Genomic DNA, 19,967 nt, shown 5'->3' with positions numbered 1-19,967 from the left:
CTGCAAGGGAAAACAGTGGGGAAAAAAAAGATTTGTACAATCTGTATTATCTTCTACTTTCATGTTATATGTCTACATTCTAAATATCATTAAAGATTGCAAAAAAGTATTGATACTACCAAGGCATTAAGATATTCTTTAATAATCAACATAGGACATTTTAATTTTAAAAATTATAAGACTTTATAAAGACATGCACAAAAATCACAGTAAACAACCTTAATCTCTTTTAATAAATTTTAGCATGAAGATTTATAGTTTAATTACTTTGACCAATAAAACATAATTTAACCAATAAAGCAATTTTAATTTTACATCAGTAGTTCGTAGACTATATCCGATATAAAACCTCCACAAAATTTTAAGAAATGTATCCAAAAAAAGACTATTCAGTGTTCAGTTAAATTCGAGAAATGCTGAAGTAAGTCAAATTAAAAGGCTTTTTACCCTGGGAATTTCCCAAGCTTCTCTGATCACAGAATCTTGACTTCAGACACAGTTTTCTAGCAGGTAACAAATATAACCATTATGATTTTAATTTTTTACAATGAATATAAATTGACTGGACAGCAAATAACTAAAAAATCTATTCAAAAAAAAAGACAAAAGTTCATAAGATCATACCCTCTGACCCAGTAACTCCACTTCTGGCAATCTATCCTAAGGAGTAATCCTAAAACATAAAAAAAAAAAAAAAAAAAAAAATTATACAGAGGATGCTCACTCCAGTTTATCTACAAAAGCAAAAAAAAAAAAAAAAAAAAAAGAGATAAAAATAAATGTAAATAAAAATAAAAATTCAAATGTTCAATATAAAGGAATCTATGAGATGGGATATATATGGTATAATTCCTAAACATAACGTTCACAAAACATTTGAAAAAACATGGATATTATATTATATTATATTATGCTAAGGGAAAATGCTGGAAATTATGATTACAGTATGATTATTCTTAAACTGCATGAAGACTAGAAGACAACATTTCGAAATAAACTGCATCTTAGGCAGTAACATTACAGATGCTTTAAACTTACTTCTTTTTATCATATTTCTCAATTTTTGTATATCCAGCATAGTTATGTTTTTTAACTAGGCTCTGGAATTTTACCTGATACAGCATCTTTTCATGATATTCATTCTTATATTTCATCCTTTGCTGGTATCTATATGGATATCTTTGAAGTTATATAATATAATGCCAACATACTATGCACACACAATTAAGCACCCGTGATCTAAAATTTGAAACTGCTAACAAATGAAGTATTGTCGATTCTAGTCTTTTTCAGAGAAAACTTTTAGTATGATTTACAACAGTGTATCATAAAACAAACATCAACAAACAGAAGTCTATATCCTAAAATTTAAGGAAGATCTTTTATTTCTTCTTATGAGAAATACAAAACGTCAAGTTGTATCAAATATTAATATATAACTTATGATTTTATCAGCAACTAATGAGACTGAACTTGAGTTCAGTAAAATAAAATCTCATGGCTAATAAACGACATTAAGTTGCATGGTTTTCTTGGCAATTGGACATTACGGGACTAGAAATGATCCAAGGTCAGGAATAATACTAATAAAAAAACCATTGAATTTTTAAATTGAAAATGTTCCTCATATTGTAGGCAAGGTAATCAAAGCTCAAAATGATTTGGTAAATTTCTCAAGATTACTACCTTCAAGTAAAGCGGGGCCAAGAATTTAACACACAACTGAGTCTTCTTTCATGAACCTTAAAGTAACTACATAATATCCTGAAAGAGTATTATTCTCTAACACTGAAACTGCCGTCTTTTCCAAAACTAAAATCACTACAATACTCAAAGATTATTAATTTAAAACACCTAAAATGCAATAAAAAAAAATTTAAAACAAGTATTTACTGCACATTCAACATGCTTCCTGTACATGTTAATTTTCTCGAGGATAGTGTTTAGAAATGTCTCTTTCAAATTAACCAATGACATTTCATCTTTTTTGACCAGAATCTACGGTAAAATTATATTTAACATCACAACTCTGCATGCATGTATTTAAACATATTGAAACAATGGTTTCAGAGAAAGGGAATTATGAAACATTTCTGCTATCTAAAGTCCCTATAAATCACCACCATTAATCAAATACAGTTGATTTGTATTCACAGCAATTGTGTTCTATAAAATCGCTGCAACCACTGAATTTACAAATACTGAGCCATTGCTCCTAGGGGAAATACAGTTCTCACAAGCCTCTGGTCACAAGAGTTTTGCCAACTGATCAATGCATAATCTTTTTTATTCGTGTTTCTGTCTAAATACATCGCTAATATAGATTGATTCATTAACATTGAACTCATGGTCAACAGTATTATAATGCCTGAATTAAGTTTATTTAATACACATTAGTTTCTCTTTAAGGCAAATTACATACAGCCTTCCTGCACTTAAGAACATCAGACAGAACTTGAGGATTATGCTTGGGGGCCATTCTAAACTGCACAGTTCACTAACAAAAAGCACCAAAATGAGGGAAATGTTGCACTTTTCCTCATGGACCATAAAAATGACACTTGTTTACGGTACGAGAACTGAAACAAGAGGGCAGAACATCTGGAAATAGGTTTGTTACGTGGCTCAAACTTTGTGCCACTCTGCACACTACGTGTCCACAAATGACTATGAAAGTATCTTTCGTGGCTGTGAAAGTGACTGTGTTGTTAAGAGTTCTGCTCATCTAACACAGCATAAATGATCAGAGAAATTAAAAGCTCCATTATAGATATACATCAATAAACGTTTCAAATAAATCAAAAGTTCAGATAGCCCAGATAAAATAAAGTTGGACTTTGCATTAAATTACGGCTGAAGAAAAGAACATTACTTTTCCTTTTACAAGTGCAGTGAACAACATTCTTCTGGCAGTGTCTTTCAAGGTAGTGGAAAGTCCAGAGAGGTCCTGATCTACGAGTACTTTAAAAAGATGCCTACAATCAGCTTTATCATGGGATGGAATAGAATTAATATAATTATTCCGCTCTTCAAAATAATTTAAAATAAGTTATTTAGAGAAAGCAGAGCTACTCCATGACTTTTCCCAAGTCCTAGAAAATACAGGGTAACTTTAAGCGACTATCCTTTGTTGATTTAGTGGCATTTCAGGCCTACCTTGAGGGAGGGGAGCGTGTTTTAAACTAGTTTCTCATAAACTTTTTAACTAGTTTTCTCAGTAACTTTGTTTTTCCAAAAGACCTTTCATAATTCAAAACCATTTGAAATGCTTATTCTAGGATGCTTAAAGGAATAAAAATGGACATAGATACAGTTGTTAAATAAATGGAGCTCTGAGAGCCTGTCTTATATTGACCTAGAGTTGCGAGCTCCAAAGGAAAATTCCAAGGCAAATACTAACTTTGAAATCATAGAAGACACTGAGGAATACAGTTTATAACAATAAAACAAGAAGCAGTTTAAGCAAATTACCAAAGCCTCCTCTGAATTACTGGGCAACATTAACATTTTCAGAATTTACATGGGTAGGTATAATCCATTAGGCTTGAGCTACAAAGTTATTTAAGAAGCTTAAGGACGGCCGGGCGCGGTGGCTCAAGCCTGTAATCCCAGCACTTTGGGAGGCCGAGGTGGGTGGATCACGAGGTCGAGAGATCGAGACCATCCTGGTCAACATGGTGAAACCCCGTCTCTACTAAAAATACAAAACATTAGCTGGGCATGGTGGCACGTGCCTGTAATCCCAGCTACTCAGGAGGCTGAGGCAGGGGAATCGCCTGAGCCCAGGAGGCGGAGGTTGCGGTGAGCCGAGATCGTGCCATTGCACTCCAGCCTGGGTAACAAGAGCAAAAAACTCTGTCTCAAAAAAAAAAAAAAAAAAAAAAAGAAGCTTAAGGACAAAGATAACAAGAAAGTAAACCAACTATACTGATCATCAGGAAGAATAACTCAAAGCTTGGAATCACTTTCTGCAAGAAGTTTAGGATTTTCACTGAATTCTAAAAGAGGCAACACCCTCTACTTCATATGTGAACTTTCAAAACCCCAAATTAATAATTAATTACCATGATTAGGAGTAAGTACCTGAAATGCATGATGAAATAAGTTTTATCTTGTTACTCCACTGCTCAAAACCCACTAGGAGCTTTCCATTTCACTCAGAGTAAAAGCTAGTGTCTTTTATGGTTGCCTGTTAGGTCCTTCTATCTATACATACTCCGACCACTCTGAACTCATATTTTACTACTCTCTCACTTTGTTCCACCCTTTCTGTCACCATTCTTTCTTGAAGAGTAAAGTGTGCTGCAACCTCAGAGCCTTTGTGCTGGCTATTCCTCTTATTTATTTTACTTCTTTCAGGACTCTGTTCAGATGTCCCCTATTCAATGATACTTTCTCTAACCAGTCAACTTAGTAATACCCCCCAGTATCACCTTTTCTTTTTCCTTTGTCCTGGCTTTACTCATCTCCACAGCACTATATCAAAGCAGAAATAGTACCTGCTGCGTAGTAAATATCTACCTATCCATCTATCCATCCAGCCAGCCAGCCAGCCAGCCAGCCACTTATTTCTGTACTATCTGCCTTCCCACACTAGAATTTAAGTTCTATAAGAAAAAGGAACTTTATTTTTCATCGCTGTTATCTCCAGCACCCACAAAAATGCCTGATTCATAAGGCATTATTTACTCATTTGTTTACTGAGTAAATAATTATCAAATCTTTTTAAAGGCAGGCATGTACTAAGCATGCTCTTCACCGAAAAAGAACTTCAAGCCAGGTCACAAACACAATGTCAATTACTTTAAATACATTTTTAAAAGTTGTATTCCATATTGAACAAGTCACTTATAGTACTTTTGAAACTGGTAAAGCATAAATCCTACTATCTTAACACATATTTGTAAATTATCTACTAAGTCATAAAAAATAGTTTTTCCTTCTGTATCAAATTATCTTCTGCACAGGCTTTAAAAAAAACTTTGTGACTAAAAAGATTAATACTTCAAAAACAATGATCATTTTTTAGTATTTCTGGTTCCATATCTTCTATACTGTAGCTGAGAAATCACATTGATAACTTTAAAGGTGAAAATCTTTCAGGGACAGCAAAATTTGATGAAAAGCTCCTTAGTAATGTACATTAACAAAATCAACATAAAATGGGCAATACTGGAGAATGTCATCATATACACAAATAATTCATGAAGTTTTATGGATGTGGACTGCATAATTTAAATTATAGCATGGCTAGTCAAGCATATATATCTGTACTGGAACGGCTGCAAAAGACTATTCCTCAGTCCACATGACAGTATCTACTTTTTGTTATTTGAATCGTAATACATATTCCTGTTTTGGCCAAATTTAATCCCTCATTCCCATTCATACCACCACTTGTGTGATCTGGGCTTACCCCATAATAACTAAATTTTAAAGTGGCCATTAAATCTTAATGACTGTTTTGCCATTTTTGTGGCTTTACACTCTGTTGGTCACTCACTCTCCTCTCTTTACAACTCTCTCCCGTCCCGTCATTTCCCTTGGTACATCCCTCGGTGCATCCCTCAGGCAGCGTTTCACTGTGCCCCATCCCAGCTCCTCCCTTCTTTGTTGTTTCTTTAAAGTCAGGATTTCAACTATCACATAGAAGCTAATAACTGCCCGTCTATTATCTCCAGTCAGACTCCTCTACTCAGCCTACTAATTTCAAGGTGTGGCAAAGTCACACCAAGTTCATTATTTTAACACCCAAACTTCTATTTTCCCCCAACACGCACACATACGTGAGGACCAAATTTGTGCTTAGATCCACCTATTATTTTCTCTATTTCAAGTGAATGGAACCATATTCTAGCCAATTGCAGATGTAAGAAGAAACCCAGATGGCTTTTCTTCCTTCTTTTCCTCAACAATTTAGTCAAAGATCCATTAGACAGAGCCAAGCAAGTTAGGTATGTATGTGGGAGGCAGATAATCCAAAATTTGGGAGTCAGTCCAAACAGAATGAAAAGAACCTTTCTATAGTGAGGGATGGTGGCGGGAAGGAACAGAGGGAGACCAACAAGGGGGCAAGGGGTGGCAAAGCTTGACTCTAAGAAACATGAGGAGTAACCCATATAGCAAAGAAGCCCCCACAGGTCAAAGGCAGAACAAAGTGACAACATCCCTATGGGTGGGTAACAGAGTAAAAAGAATATCCACATGAGGGAAGAATGTCAAAGCCTGAATGAAACCAGGAGGGTGTAGTGGCCACAGTGGTACCCTATTCAGATATCCGTTCAACCTAACCTGCTATGAGGAGCAGAGCTGCTTGACAGCCTCCAGCTATCTCACTTAGAATCCATGGCAACCACCCTGGCCTTGCTGCCAGCAAGCTACTGAGCAAGGTACAAGTACTAGAACCAGGATTGCTCTAAAAGATAATGTGGGAGGGGATTAGGGTATGGTGGGGGATTCCCTGCACATCAAATCTTGTCTTGACATCTATGTCTCAGAGGACCCAAACCAACAGAAAAAACATCTGTGTAAAAGTACTAATACCAAAAGCTCTTGGGGCAAAATGTTTAACCTCTGAAAGATGTTATAAAATGGTTAACTACTTCGTTAAACAAAGGTCATTTCACTCATTTAAAGAACAACTCTTACCACCCCCCTACAAACACACACACACACACACATAATCTACTTTGGGGTACTTGATCTGAAATGGGTCCTTTGAAGAAAAGAGTAGCTAGCCTGAATACTTTAAAGATTAATGGCTGCAGAAACTAGCCTACATAGTACTTACTTTTCAGTCCCTGTAAGATGTGAAGAAAATGGTTGGGTTTTCTTTATTTCAAAGGACAAGATTCTTGGATCTAAAAGGAAAATGAGCTTCTGGAAAACATGTTACAAAAGAAAATATTGCAATCTTTCTACTGCTCTTTGGGCTTGAGAGTGAGGAAGGATATCAGCAAGTCTCAAATCTTACTGGAAACCACCTGGAGGAGCTACATAACAAAACTGAATAGATTTTCCTTCACTTGAACACAAGTGTAGAACTGGAAAAGGGATCCTGTTTCTGAATGTTCTGACTGTGAAAATTTGACTTGAGGAAAAAAGAAAAAAGATCTGCAGTTTTACCATACATTAAAGACGAGTTTTACTAATCTTTCCCAGACAAGATCTGGATTTCTATGAAGAAAAGATTATCCTGCAACTCAGAGAAAAACAGTGAGCATTATGTTGCAGTTTTCCAACTTCTAGCACAATGAACAATCTTTTTCTTACTCAACAAACAAGAATAAGCTCAGAAATAGTCTTATTTCAGTTGGAAATGAAATTAACATGATTTGCTTATCTCAGGCTTGACCTGAAATTGGTATTTGCAGCAAGAAATGAGGACAAAAGATAATTTTTATACTAAAGAGGTAAATTCAAAAATGTAATTTTATTTAAAATTTTAAAATAATACTTTTATGCATATATGAGCCTATACAAGAAGTAATCTAACAGGCATACAATTGAGCCTGACCATATCACTGAGTACAGAAAAGTTTTTCAAAGTCTGTTATAAAACTATGTCTGAATTATACTTTCATTCATATTGCTTTGGCTTATGGTTTTAGTAGCATTACTATTCAACACTGTCAATTAATTTTCATTTTGTAAACATCATTAATTAAAATCAATTTATAATATTTATTAAATTAAATCTACTGAGCCTAAGAAAAATTAAGTACCATTTTGGCTTATGCTAGTTACTTAAGCAAAATGTATTACATTTCTTATGAGTTTGTAAAATTTATAAAAAGAGATTAATTTCAAGAAAAGCTAAACTTAATTACCATAGGGTTCAATTTTCCCCCAAGAAAAAGTGATTTAAATATCATTTTTAGTTTTAAGAATGGGGTGAAAACTACTCTTGTGTATACCATAACACATTTGGATCTCAAATAACAGAAATATGTGATAAGGCCCACTAGGTTAAGGTAAATGCGTGTGTGTGCGTGTGAGCGCGCGCGCGCACACGCACACAAACGCGCGCACACACACACACACACACAGTGGCACAGTTTATTTAAAAAAAGAAAAAAAATGGAGTTTCCTCTGCCTTTTGTAATGACTTTCATTGGGGCTGCTGTGCTTTGTGAGTTGCAGAAACCACACAAAAAGAGGAAGAAGTTAATGATTTCACCAATATTTATACCTCAGAAATGCTACAAGTTCGATTCCAGACCACTGCAATAAAAAGTTAATATTGCAATAAAGCGGGTCACAGAAAGTTTTTGGTTTCCCAGTGCATATACAAGTTGTATTTACACTACAGTATTAAGTATGTAATAACATGTCTAAAAAAATGTACATACCTTAATTTAAAAAGACTATTGCTTAAAAAAAAAAAAAAAATGCTAATGATCAACTGAGACTTTAGTGAGTCCAATTTTTTTTGTTGTTGGGGGGGTTCTGCCTTAATGAGATGGTTGCTGACTAATCAGTATGGCTGTGGCAATTTAAAATAAGACAACAATAAAGTTAGCCACATCAATTGACTCTTCCTTTCATGAAAGACACTATGCTGTTTGACAGCATTTTACCTAACTGTAGAACTCCCTTCAAGATTAGAGGCAATCCTCTCAAACCACCACTGCTTTATCCATTTATCAACTAAGTTTATGTAATATTCTAAGCCCTTTGTTGATATTTCAACAATTTTCAAAGCATCTTCACTAAGAGTAGGTTCCATCTCAAGAAACAGCTTTCTTTGCTCATCAATAAAAAGCAACACCTCAACCATTCAAATTTTATCTTGAGATTTCAGCAATTCAGTCATGTTGTGTTAGGCTCTATTTCTAGTTCTCTTGCTATTTCTACCACATCTGCAGTGACATCCTCCACTTTAGTCATGAGCCCTTCAAAGTCTTCCATGGAGTTAGAATCAACTACTTCCAAACTCCTGTTAATGTTGTTTTGACCCCCTCCCATAAATCACTAATGTTCTTAATGGCATTTAGAATGGTGAATCCTTCCCAGATTTTTTATTTACTTTGCCCAGATTCATCACAGGAATCATTGTGGCAGCTATAGCCCTAAGAAATCCATTTTTTGAGCTGGGCATGGTAGCTTATCCCTGTATATCCCAGCACTTTGGGAGGCTGAGGCAGGTGGATCACCTGAGGTCAGGAGTTCAAGACCAGCCTAGCCAACATGGTGAAATCCCATCTCTATTAAAAATACAAAAATTAGCCAGGCATGGTAGCGCATGCCCGTAATTCGAACTATTCAAGAGGCTGAGCAGGAGAATTGTTTGAACCTGGGAGGCTGAGGCTATGGTAAGCCGAGATCACGCCACTGTACTCCAGCTTGGGCAACAGGAGCAAAAATCCATCTCAAAAATAAAAGGAAAGAAAGAAATCTATTTTTTTGGCCGGGCAAGGTGGCTCACGCCTGTAATCCCAACCCTCTGGGAAGACGAGGTGGGCAGATCACGAGGTCAGGGGATTGAAAACATCCTGGCCAACATGGTGAAACCCCATCTCTACTAAAAATACAAAAATCAGCTGGGTGTGCTGGCAAGTGCCTATAATTCCAGCTACTTGGGAGGTTGAGGCAGGAGAATCACTTGAAGTAAGGAGTCGGAGGTTGCAGTGAGCTGAGATCATGCCACTCCACCCTGGTGACAGAGCAAGACTCTGTCTCCATTAAAAAAAAAAAAAAAAAAAAAAGGAAATCTATTTTTTAAATAATAAAACTTAAAAGTAGAAATGACTCCTTGATCCATGGGCTAGACAACAGATGTTATTATGTTTATCAAGCGTGAAAAAAATAGGGATCTCCTTGTATATCTCCATCAGAGCTCTTGGATAATCAGGTGCATTGTCAATGAGCAGTAATATTTTGAAAGGAGTCTTTCACTCAGAGCAGTAGGTCTCTGGGGTGGGCTTAACACATCTAGCAAACCTTGCTGTAAACAGATGTGCTGTCATCCAGGCTCTGTTGTTTCATTTACAGACCATGGGCAGAGTTGATTTAGCATAATTCTTAAGGACCCTATGATTTTCAGAATGACCAATGAGCACTGGCTTCCACTTGAGGTCACCAGCAGCATTAGCCTCTAACAAGAGGTTCAGCCTGTCCTTTGATGTTTTGATGCCAGGTATTGATTTCCCCTGACCAGCTAGAAAAGTCTTAGATGGCATCTTCTAATAGAGAGCTGTTTCATTTCCATTGAGATGAAATCTGTTATTTAGGGTAGCCACCTTCATCAATGATCTTAGCTAGATCTTCCAGATAGCTTGCTACAGCAGCTTCTCCATCAGCACTTGCTGCTTTACCTTGTACTCATACGTTATCAAGACAGCTTCCTTCTTTAAACCTCAGGAACCAAACTCTGCTAGCTTCCAACTTTTCTTTTGAAGCTTCCTCACCTCCCTCAGCCTTCACAGAATTGAAGTAAGTTAGGGCCTTGCTCTGGACTAGACTTCTGTTTAAGGAAATGTTATGAATTATTTGCTCTTCTACCCAGACATTAAAACTTTTTCCATAACAGTAATAAGGCTGTTTCGATTATAATTCATGTGTTCACCAAAGTAGCACTTCCAATTTCCTTCAAGAACTTTTCAGCTGGGTGTAGCGGCTCATGCTTGTAATCCCAGCGCTTAAGGAAGCCGAGGTGGGAGGATCGCTTGAGGCCAAGAGTTCAAGACCAGCCTGATCAACACAGCAAGACCCTGTCTCTACTTTTTAAACATACAAACAAGTTGTGGGGGAAGGGGGAGGAAAGAAAAGAACTTTTCCTCTGTAATCACAACGTTGATATTTGGCACAAAAGGTTTAGCTTTTTCCCTGTCTCTGCCTTCTTCACTAATCATTTATAGCTTTTGATTTAAAATGAGAGTCACACTACTCTTCTTTTCACTTGAACAATTAGAAGCCATTGTAGGGTTATCAACTGGCCTAATTTCAATGTTGTGTCTCAGGGAATAGGGAGGCCTAAGGAAAGAGAGATGGGAACAGCTGGTTGGTGGAATGGTCAGAATACATACAACATTTATTAAGTTTGCCATCTTTTATTCTTCTATGGGTTCATGGTACCCCTAAACAATTATGATAGTAACATCAAAGAGATTGCTGGTCACAGATAACCATAACAGGTATAATAACAATGAAAAAGACTGAAATATTGCCAGAATTACCAAAATGTGACACAGACACACAGTCAGCTGCTGGAAAATGGTACCAAGAGACTTGCTCAACACAGGATTGTTCCAACCCTTCATTTTGTTAAACACACACACACACACACACACACACACACACACACACAAGCAAGGTGCAATAAACCACAGTACGCCTATACAGTAAAAGGGATAACCTGATGCTTTATAATCTGAATTCGTCTAGCCTCTTGAAATCAGAAGAAATTCAGAAAAGATCAGTGGTCTGGCAGCTGTGGCTTGTTGCCTAACTATGCAACTGAATTACTGTGTTGAACACTGGCAGTGGAATAGTGGAGTAAAGAGGTGTGTAAAAAGCATATTAACTGGCTTCAAGGTATGTTTTGTATTCTCAAATCTGTTGCGTTTCCCAAATTTAGAAATCATTACATAGTTGTAATAGCACTAAATCTGAGTACTGGACTCAAGAGTTTCTATTAGAATCATTAAGACACTTTGTCAAATTCTTTCTTTCTGCTTTGAGATGACACTTACTATGACAATTAGAATCAAAATGGTTGCTGAAGATAATCCAGATGACACTGGACTATTACTGATGAAGCTCTAGGAGAGTTTGTATTAGATTAGCAGATCTATCAACTTTTTTAAAAAACTACTTCCATTTTTAGAGTAAAATAAAAATAGATACAGAAAATTATACAAAAACTTTATACCTTAGTATAAGATAATACATTTTTGTGACCACCAGACAGCTCAACACAGAGAAATTTGTCAGCTATCCCTGAAGCTCCTCTAAGTGCTCTGATTCAGTCATAGCCCCCTCCCTTCCTCTAAGTAACTCAACTTCTTTTAAATTACTCTTAGTTATATCCTGTATTTATCACTTTATCAGCTAAGTAAGCCTCCCTACGTAACTATTATTTAGTCTTGATCATTTTAGAGAAGATTTGCTACTTCTTTTCAGTCTCTTTTAACCTACAGGTTTATTTTCCATTCTTTTCTTTTCTTTTTTTTTCCAATTTATGTTTGACCTGGATTTTCACTGTCTAGATTTGACTGATTATATACACATAACATAATTGACTTTGATGTGCATGATCAAACAAATGGGAACATTCGTTTGAGAACAAGATTTTTTGCATTTTTCTGAAACTTTGACTAATAGGACAATCAATGTTTATTAAATTTAATACATAAAATGGTTAAAATATATTATGCACTTGACATTAAACAGAAATATAGCTAGAGACACTAAATCAAACATCCAAAACATAGAATAGTTCTATTACATAAAACTCTCTCTCCATCTCTTATTATATATATATATTTTAAAGCACTGTATTATTAAATCTTTTCATTTCTGTCACTAAACAAGAAGTACCCTGTACCAGAGTCCACTTGTTTTAAGCTCCTGGTGAGTTACTGCATGTGTTAACAATAAGTGGGGAACAAAACCTGCTTAGTTTCTTAACAGTTTGCTAGAGACACTAGTTTTGTAATTAGCAACATGTTAAGGAATTCAAATTTAAGCTACAAACCACTATGTAACACCTGTGTGTAGGGTCAAAACCTGAAATACTAAATCTAACGCTGCTAAGAATCCACAGTCAGCTAGTTATTAAGCAAATAAAGTGACACTGTGAACATCAAATGAATGTCATGTACTCTAAACAAATTAAGGCGCCTTCCTTGAAATTTAAAATAAAGATCATTGGCTCTGCAGGTCGATGGTTCAGACATCAGCTTAGATCCCTTGCAGGTGCCATTCACAGCAGGGTTCTCGCTCCTGTGAGAATCTAATGCTGCCATTGATCTGACAGGAGATGGTGCTCAGGCAGTAATGCTTGCTTGCCAGCTTGCTCACCTCCTACTATGCCGCCCAGTTCCTAACAAGCCACAGACCAGTACAGGTCCACAACCCAGGGGCTGGGGACCCCTACCTTAAGGAATTGCTACCTCCCATACCAGAGGTATGAAAGAAAGATCTTAACCATTATGTTAAGTCACATTCATGACTATGTATATGAATCACTTAGGAGTCCTGTTAAAATGCAGATTCTCAGTTGGTAAATCTGAAGTGGGACCTGAGATTCTGCATTTCTAACAAGCTCCCAGGTGATGCCAATACTGCCAGTCAATGACTAAATTTTGAAGAGCAATGCTCCACTCTAGTCTACCTAACTGCTGCCAAAATAAACATCCTAAGGCATAGATATGACAGTGTCAGCTTCCTCCTTACATAACCCTTTGACGATTTCACAAGTTCATCTTCCTTACTATGACACACAAAGACTCTCAAAAGTTGCATGTGGCCTCTCTGGAACTTTATTTGAGTCCATCTGCCTCATTTGCAGCAATTCCATACCCTACAATTCCATTTTAAGCCCAGCAAAACCAAACATCTCACATATTCTAACTCTTAATTATTCCCGTTTGTAATTTTGTTTTCTACTCCACCCCAGGTTTCCCCTAATAGTACTTCAATATCCACTTTAAATATTGCATTTTTAGTAAAAATCTTCCAAGGTCTCCCTGGAAGGAGTTAAGTATAACTCCTAACTCCTAGTAGAATGACCAACTACCAAACAGATACTATGAAAAACCTTCTCAAATGAAACAATGAAAATACCAGATAAAACAAAAATTAAAAGAGTAGGTCAGATAGTTAGATATAGCCACAGTGTTGACATGGAAAAAAAAAAAAAAAGAAATCCATATGGCAAGAACAAAGGACCCTGGGAGCTAAGCATAGGCTAAAAACCACTTTGGCTCTGAGAGTTTAAAAAATGTTGCAAACTTTGTTTTCTAACCTATATACTGGCTCAGGTTCTAGAGGCAAGAAAGTAAGTTGAAAGGCCACATAAGATAGTCTAACAGGAGATCACATATAAACCTGGGAGCTCTGCAAGGTAAGTACCTATACGTGTTCAGGGTGAACAGAAAATAAACCCACCACACAAAAATGGACAGTGAGGAATCTTTCTGTCTCAGCTTTAGCTACAGATAAAGAAGTAGAACCCCTGCCCCTGCCTATATCCCAAGAATTTATAGCCATAAGCAGGCCCTCACACAGGGCTCTGTGTAGCTCTGAAATCCTCAAGCAGTGACCTTAATTAAAAGTGGTAACCAGGTAGTAATGTTCCTGGGCAACTAGCTGAAGCAAACCTGAATTTTCTCTGAAGCAATGTAAATTCAACTCAAAGCTCAAAGAATTCCTACAGATAAAGCCCAAGGAAGAATGCAGCTTGAGAGATGTATGACTAAATAAGCAAGACAAGTGTGGAAAATATAATCAATGGTCTAGCATACATCTAGCTGGAGTGCCAAAAAGATATAAGCAGAAGAATGAGGAAGAGTAAATATTTCAAGCGATAATGGCTATGAACTTTCTGTAACAGAACTGTTGAAATATTTCAACTATCAAGTCCAGGAAACTCAATGAATCTCAACCAGAATAAATGTGCATAAATTAACATCCAGACACATCACAGAACAACTACAGAACAGTCAAGATAAAGAAAATATTTTTAAAAACTAAAGAGTAAAGATAATTAACCTAAAAGAGAACAGCAATTAGGCATTTGACTTAATTTTGAATAGCAACAGTGGAGGCCAGAACAGTGGAATAACAGCTACCTTTATCGAAAGCAAACAGCCAACCACATTTTTATAACCAGTAAAGCTCTTTCAAGGACAAAATAGAACTCTACTGGAAGTGAGGGAATTCCAACAGTTATACGTTGTTCCCAAGATGATCTATATTTGCTTTTAGCATAACATTCTGGACAGTTGCCAGATCCCTTAAGTCATGTCCCCAACCTTTTTGGAACCAGGAACCACTTTTCATGGAATACCAACCATGGACCAGGGGAAGGTGGGAGGAGCAATGGTTTCTGGATGAAACTGTTCCACCTCCTATCAGTTGCATCCAACATTAGATTCTCATAAGGAGCAGGCAACTTAAATGCCTCCCATGTGCAGTTCACAGCAGGATTCTTGCTCCTATGAGAATGTAATGCTGCCATTGATCTGACAGGGGATGGAGCTCAGGCAGTAATGCTCACTTGACAGCTTGCTCACCTCCTGCTATGCGGCCCAGTTCCTAAGAAGCCACAGACCAGTACAGGTCCACAGCCCAGGGGTTGGGGACCCCTTAAGGAATTGCTACTTCCCATACCCGAGGTATGAAAGAAAGATCTTAACCGTTATGCTAAGTTACTAGGGCCAAAGAATGATGGCACCTTGCATAAATAACAGGAATTTTCTCTTTGTAAAGCACTTCTCTTTATATTATGCAAGTCTATTATTAACTTTTCAACATTTGACTTTCAAATAAATTTTAAATATCAGTGTATACTTTACAAACTATCCTTTCAATTGTCAAAAATTATCTATAATAGTACAAATTGCTGTATTATTTAAATCTTTTAGATATTACTCCCTATTTTAAAGAATAGCTACTTATTTTGAAAAGTTAGCTTAAAACTTTAACTTTGTCAATTTAATTTAAAACAGAGGCCTAGGAAGAAAGCAGCAACACAGTTTTTGGATCTTCTCAAATCTATAAAAAGAGCAAGAAGGTACCAAAACCAAAACCCAATGGCAGAGTATCCTCAGAATCCTAAAACGTAACAGGGTAAAGGCAAACCACTGACAGCCCCAAGACCTACATAGTATCAGTGTCTTAGCATGAACAAGCAAAGGAAGCAATGGAAATCAGACCTGTGACAGGGGGATCCCCCCAGATAACTGGCGACTCAGCAGATGAAACTGGTGGGTCGTTTGCCCACTCCGGTAACAGACAAGTTAGGCCCTCAGCCAGGACTACAAGAACAAGAGAAGTCTAGCCTCTGCAAACTTTCAAAACTGACCTGCCAGAGCTCTCACTCCACAACAAGGCCTCACAGTCATGAGAAACTGTGGAAGTGAAATAAAAATCGCACAGAATAGAGAAAAAGGGAAGAGAAAGGCCACAAGAAACTTGGGAAAAACAGAGTCAAGAATCTCAGAAAATTATTTTTAACACTGTACACAATACAACGTGGAGCTCTGTAAAATTAGAAAAAAACGTTTACGTTAATAGATGGACAATTTCACAGGAGCAGTCAACTGGAGCTCTTTGAGAAAGACAAATAAGATGGTGACAGAGTTTAAAGTCAATCCCCATGAAGAATCATCTAATGAAATTGGTGTGGTTATGCTTGGACAATAAACTAGCTAAAATTAGGATTAAATTTCATTTGTATAGCAAATAGAGAGGTCATACAAATAGAAATTTCAAGGAGAAAATTTCAACTTCAGTAAAATGCTGTAACTACACAATTGATCAAGAAATGCAACATGTTACTCAGGGAATGGAAACTGCTGATCACTAAAGGTATTTAAGCAGAGGTTAGATTCTCTCTGATCCGAACCCACTAGCATTGATCACTGGGTGTGCATCGAGTGCTAATACATGCATTTGACCTGTATTAACTTAGTTAATATTTACAATACCCTCTGAAGTACATTATCCATATGCTATGCTCATGACCTCATTAAGATAACCTGGGAGTATTAAGACCAGGTTTCCAATTAACCTCTGCAATTCATTAGCTTTTGTGATATTAGACCGGGAACTTAAATGTCTAGAATCAGTTTCTAAAGCTGTAAAATAAGGGGATTAGAATACCTCTAAACCCTTCAAGATGAAGAGTCTATTAGTCTTTGTATGCCTTATAATTCTCTGGAAAACCTAGAATAGCAGTTTCCAGACCTTTTGGTCTTAGAACCTCCTTTACACTCTTAAAAATTATGAAGGACCCCCCAAAAGTGTTTTGTTATGCGAGTTCTATCTGTTGAGACTTACTGTGTTAGAAATCAAAACTGACACATTTTTAAAACATAAGCATAATTGTATTAACTATCAGAGGAACATCACCACAAGTTGTATAGTCAAATATACGTACTTGGAAAAGAATGACAGCAAAAAAGCCAGTAACTTCTTAGTATGTATTGAGAAAACAGGTCTGACCTCTCAGACCTCCTGCAAAAGGTTCGGCAATGCCCAGTGGTCCCCAGACCAAACATTAAGGACCACCAACTCTATTCCTGACCTTTGAGAGGTTAGAGAATGATATTCTTGCCACCTAAAAAGAGCTGAAGCTATATCCTTTCCCATGGAACCCTGGGTATATTTTTTGTTTGGAAGATAATTATTCTAACCTTGTAGGAAGAACCCAAAATGAGTCAATATTTGAATTAGGTATTCCTAATGACTGCTGGTCTCATTTCTACTGATACCATACTAAACTCATAACAAAGCAGCCTATTGGTGTGGTTATGCTTGGAAAACAAGCTAGATAACATTAAAATTAAATTTCATTTGTGTAGCAAACAGAGAGGCCATACCAAGCAGAAATTTCAAGGAGAAGATTTCAACTTCAGTAAAGGAAGAATTTGCAAATATAAAATTAGACCTGGAGCTTTTTCCCAGTCTAATTTTATACTTAATTTTTTTCCAATAAATATTCCTTACTCTTATTTAAAACCATTAGCTCAGCTGGAGCTAAGAATGGTTTATCTTTGACCACAATATTGTGTATTTCCACTGTCCTGGGACTGGAATTCAGAAAGAGGGAGTCAAGGTTCAACTACTTTTATCAGACAGATAGTGCTTGCAAGGCAGTGTAGCACAGGTTCTGAACCTTATTTCTTCCTCTGCAATATGGCATCTATATCATAGGTTTGCTGTAACAATTAAATCACAATTCATATGTAAAACATTTAACAAGGCTTAGTACAAAATGAGATTCAATAAGAGGTAATAATTATTATTATTTTGGAGTTGTGTTGAGAATTGGTAAGGAAGCAAGATGAAATATATTCAAACAAAGCTGAATATATTCTTTGGGTCAGAGAGTCCATAGATTTGATTTCCTTGTTTTGCCTAAAATGTTATCAATTCAGACTGCCAAAATACTTATAATCAAATGTAAGTATAGACTGTACTTAACAGATTCACACATAGCTTTAAGAACACTTTAGAAAACAAGAGCAATCAAAATGTGTACATGAGTTTTTGGGTGTGGGGAGGAAGTGGGGTGCTGGTATAAATTACCAAGATCCTTTAGTCCTGAAGCAGTCTAGACAAAACTCTTTAATCAATTCTCACTTGATTTCTTTTACTTTGTTAGGGGAAGTTGGGTGGGGGGAGGGGGAGAAGGGGAGCGAGGGACCATGACCCTGATGATTGAAGGAAAAGCAATGTGTAGGTCTAAGAAAAAGAGAGTTGTAGTTATCTTACCAAGAGGCTTTTTATATAAAAAGATAGTCATGATGGCAACATGTCTGTCACCTGTGTCTTGTTTTCTTTTGTACTGTAAGACACTAACAGGTATGCTGGAAGATAGCTTGGCTTAGTGGAATGTGCATAAATTTTGGCTCAGACATAGCTAAGTTTCAAACCTGGTAGTGAATCTTACTAATTATAAATCTTTGGGCAAGCAACCTTAATCCAAGTCTGTTTCCTATTTTGTAAATCAGGAATAATGATTCAGTGTTCTGGGTTAAATGAATATGTAGTCTCTAATACACTGTTGGTATGTAGTAGGCATTCTGTAAATGTTTGCTGGCTATATGAATGCAGTGAAATAATCTTTACTAATGTGAATATATAACTGGCTTCATACCCTACAAGATTGTCTGCTAATATTTTAGTTCTGTATCTTGAGTAGCTAGACTGGTGGTACAGAAAAAAAAGGAGTCATATTTTATGGTTTTGTTACTCTTGCTATTGAATGAGTGCTCTAATTTTGCCTATGCAAGAAGAGTAAATTCAGAATGACAAAGAAATCCAAAAAACCAGAATGAAGGAAACCTATTCAGAAACTTGATGTTCTAAGAAATATTCCTTCAACAAATCTGAAATCGGTGGTTTTGGAGAGTAGTGACCATGGTTACTGCCTCCTTAGTTCTTTGAATGGCTGAGTTTAGTGGTAAAATCCTGAAATAGTCTTCATTGTAATAAGAAATTCAAGTTGTGACCAACCCACAATGCTTTCTCTTAGTTTTAGGTTGAATGTACAACAAAGCATTGTTTGTACTGAAATTGAGGGTGTTTTGAAGTTTGAGAATGTCAACAACTACCTTGTTAGGTTTGTCCAAAAATACTGTTCTATAGCCTGAAAAACTTTTTAAATTTCTTGTGTGAAAAATTATACATCATTAAATAAGAGATACTATTTACAGATTTAACCACTACAATAGTGTAGCTTTATTTGTACACAGAGAAGATAGTTATAAGAAAATCATGAAATTTCTTACCATGAAAACAAAAGTTCTATCTGTACTAAAAAAGAAAGAGAGAAAAAAGAACAGATTTAAGTGGATTATAATGTTTCGTGAGGTTAGAATGAATGTTGTAGATATTTGTAGGTTTTTGGATTTTGTCAGTGGTGGTGGTGGTGGTGGTGGTGGTGCTGGCAGTATTGGCTTTTTCAGTCACAGTATTGACAGATAAGGACATTAGAGAGAAGAAAAGAAACCAGGGTAGAATGAAGTTCATTTTGCTTGGTTTCTATTATAATTATGTAACTTTAATTTTTTTATATCTTACAAAGTTCTAACTAGGATGGATGTTGTTCTCATAATCTTTAAAATTAGTATCCTTTTAGCAACTACATTATACTTACTTTTAGATGCAGGGTATATACCTTTGATCAGTATTGTATCCCCAGTGCCTGATACATATTTCTCTTTTCCAATTCAAATGCACATTTTTGAAATCACACTGTGTGCAGTACAATCATACAGTATCTCCTTCAATAT

The 19,967-nt window shown here is 36.3% G+C and overlaps 1 protein-coding gene across 3 annotated transcripts in view; it reads right to left on the bottom strand.

Moving 5' to 3' along the window:
- FBXW7 (F-box and WD repeat domain containing 7) overlaps positions 1-19,967 on the bottom strand; it is a 227,986-nt gene that overhangs the window by 97,952 nt on the left and 110,067 nt on the right. Inside the window, exon 2 of one of the 3 annotated variants that reach the window (XM_074396821.1) lies at positions 625-673. The exons of the other annotated variants lie outside the window; for them this stretch is intronic. The gene's annotated coding sequence lies outside the window, so the exon portion shown is untranslated. The remainder of the gene's footprint in view (positions 1-624; positions 674-19,967) is intronic. 3 annotated transcript variants of the gene reach the window in all.

Source organism: Saimiri boliviensis, chromosome 3 (assembly GCF_048565385.1).
Source record: "Saimiri boliviensis isolate mSaiBol1 chromosome 3, mSaiBol1.pri, whole genome shotgun sequence".
NCBI classification, from domain to species: Eukaryota; Metazoa; Chordata; class Mammalia; order Primates; family Cebidae; genus Saimiri; species Saimiri boliviensis.
This window is presented reverse-complemented; position numbering and strand designations above follow the sequence as displayed.